Genomic DNA, 1,962 nt, shown 5'->3' with positions numbered 1-1,962 from the left:
TTGCTCATGATGTAGCCGTACTTGGCTGCCAGCTCTGATGTCAGCAGCTCTGAGCCTATACTGATCTCCCACAAGGGGTCAAGAGGACGGTTGTCCAGTTTAAAGCTGATGCCAGACTCCGAACAGAGGGCATCAAAGGCTGGAGGAGCTGTGAAGAAAACAGTGTTACTCTGCTTCATACACTAGGATTGACAAGGGCTAAAAATAAATTACTTACCGGCATCGGTTACCGCCATCACTGATGCTAGATGGTAAAAGGGCTCATTTTCAGGCAGAACAGTCAGTGTGTAGTTGATGTCCAACCTGTGCTGAATTGTTGCATCTTTGATTAACTGAAAGACAGAAAATGTGTTGATTCAAGCAAGACCAAGTGGTTCAAACCAACATGACCACTGAAGATACAGACAAACGCAAAGACCTTTCACCTGCTGCTTAACAGGGTCATCAAAAGGCACCTTCAGAATGTAGCCATGGGTGTGGTTGGGAACAACAACTTTTGTGATGTTGCGGCTGCTTGCATTTGTAAAGGGAACTGTTAAATCCCATCCATTCAAATTAACTGCAACCAACTCAACATCTTCAGGGATGCCCCCGAGGTAGACCGTGAATGCGCGCTCCTCAGAAACTGTTCCTGAAATCAAAAGCCATTCACATTATTTTTTCTTCAACTAGGCAAGTGGCCTTGTGATGGGTGAATGAAGCTTTGTGAACTACGGTCTTCAGTTTGAGCCTACTAGATGGCACTCCGTTCAATTGGTTGAGAATATACTGAATAGCAACGCCTTAGGCATTGCTCTAAGTGCACATCTAGTGGGCTCAGATCTTGAAAACACCGGTTTGTGAAGCTTCATCCATCTCTGCAAGTGCAGTTAGACTTACCGTTTTCAGTGAAAATACGGCATGGCAGCAGGGGACTGGCCAGTGTCCTGTGAATGCGAAGTCTGGTGTCCCCATGACCCTCATCCAGTGAGATTTGCTCCAAATAGAGATGAAAGATTGAGAACTCGTAGAGGTTCCCAGACACAATGCTCTGAAAGAAAACAAGGTCCCAGGAAAATTTATTTAAATATGCAACTGGCTCAAAAGTCCTCCACATTTTAAAACCCGTTTAAATAGCCCTGCCTCCTGACCTTCCTGTACACTCCTTCAGCCTTATAGGGGATGCTGATCTCAACTGTGGAGTTGTGTTGCTTCACAATGTAGCCTCTCTTCTCCGCAACTGGCTGCTCCACAAGTTCACCATTGACTCCAATGTTGACCTGCATCTGGTTTAGATGAGACACCCATTGATGTAGCACCTCAGAAGACTCCCACATGATGTAGCTACTGTTGTCATAAGAGCCTTTATCTGAGAGAGATTACACTAGTATTAGATTTATTGCTGTATGTCAAGGGAAAAAAAGCCAGAGCATAAAAGATGGCAATACTGACGCATGGAGCAAGCAGCCACCAGGTCAACCACGACTGAAATCCAGCTTAGTCGGGACAATAGGGTTGCATGGACCACCTCTACTGGAACACCATTCACCTGGGGGGGGCAACACATTATAAAGTGCTTTACTGTTCAAAACATTCCGTTCTGTAATTTCAAAAAAGGGACTAGATGCACTAAACTCTGCATCAGTGGTTTACCTCTGTGGTGTACGAGTCAGGTTGTCCATACGGAGTACGAAATACAAGCCTTCCATCTGTCAAGTCAAATGTATATCCATGCATCTTAGCCGTGTTGAGGCTAACGGGAAACAACCCTGGCTGCTCCCTCTGAAACATCACCTGCCAATCTGAAGTGGCTGAGGAATAGGCCTGAATAAAGCACATTGTCAAACCATTTAATTGCATACACAAATTTGATGCTTGTTATCCAACTGCGAATGACAAATTTCACACATTTCCCAGAAGACCTGTCAAACATACCCTTTTGAAACTAGCGTCCCAGTCATCCTTCTTTGTCCAAGTTGGACA

General features: G+C 45.0%; 1 long non-coding RNA gene across 1 annotated transcript in view; it reads right to left on the bottom strand.

Annotated features, from left to right (window-relative positions):
- Window positions 1–83: 83 nt before the first annotated feature.
- LOC117941997 overlaps window positions 84–1,962 on the bottom strand; it is a 3,357-nt gene continuing 1,478 nt past the window's right edge. The window contains exons 2-4 of the long non-coding RNA XR_004656035.1: window positions 426–431; window positions 218–332; window positions 84–139 (exon numbers count right to left, since the gene is read on the bottom strand). This is a non-coding gene — a long non-coding RNA (uncharacterized LOC117941997). The remainder of the gene's footprint in view (window positions 140–217; window positions 333–425; window positions 432–1,962) is intronic.

This window comes from Etheostoma cragini, chromosome 1 (assembly GCF_013103735.1).
Source record: "Etheostoma cragini isolate CJK2018 chromosome 1, CSU_Ecrag_1.0, whole genome shotgun sequence".
NCBI lineage: Eukaryota > Metazoa > Chordata > Actinopteri > Perciformes > Percidae > Etheostoma > Etheostoma cragini.
The sequence above is the reverse complement of the archived record's forward strand: the minus strand, read 5'-3'. Positions and strand labels throughout refer to the sequence as shown.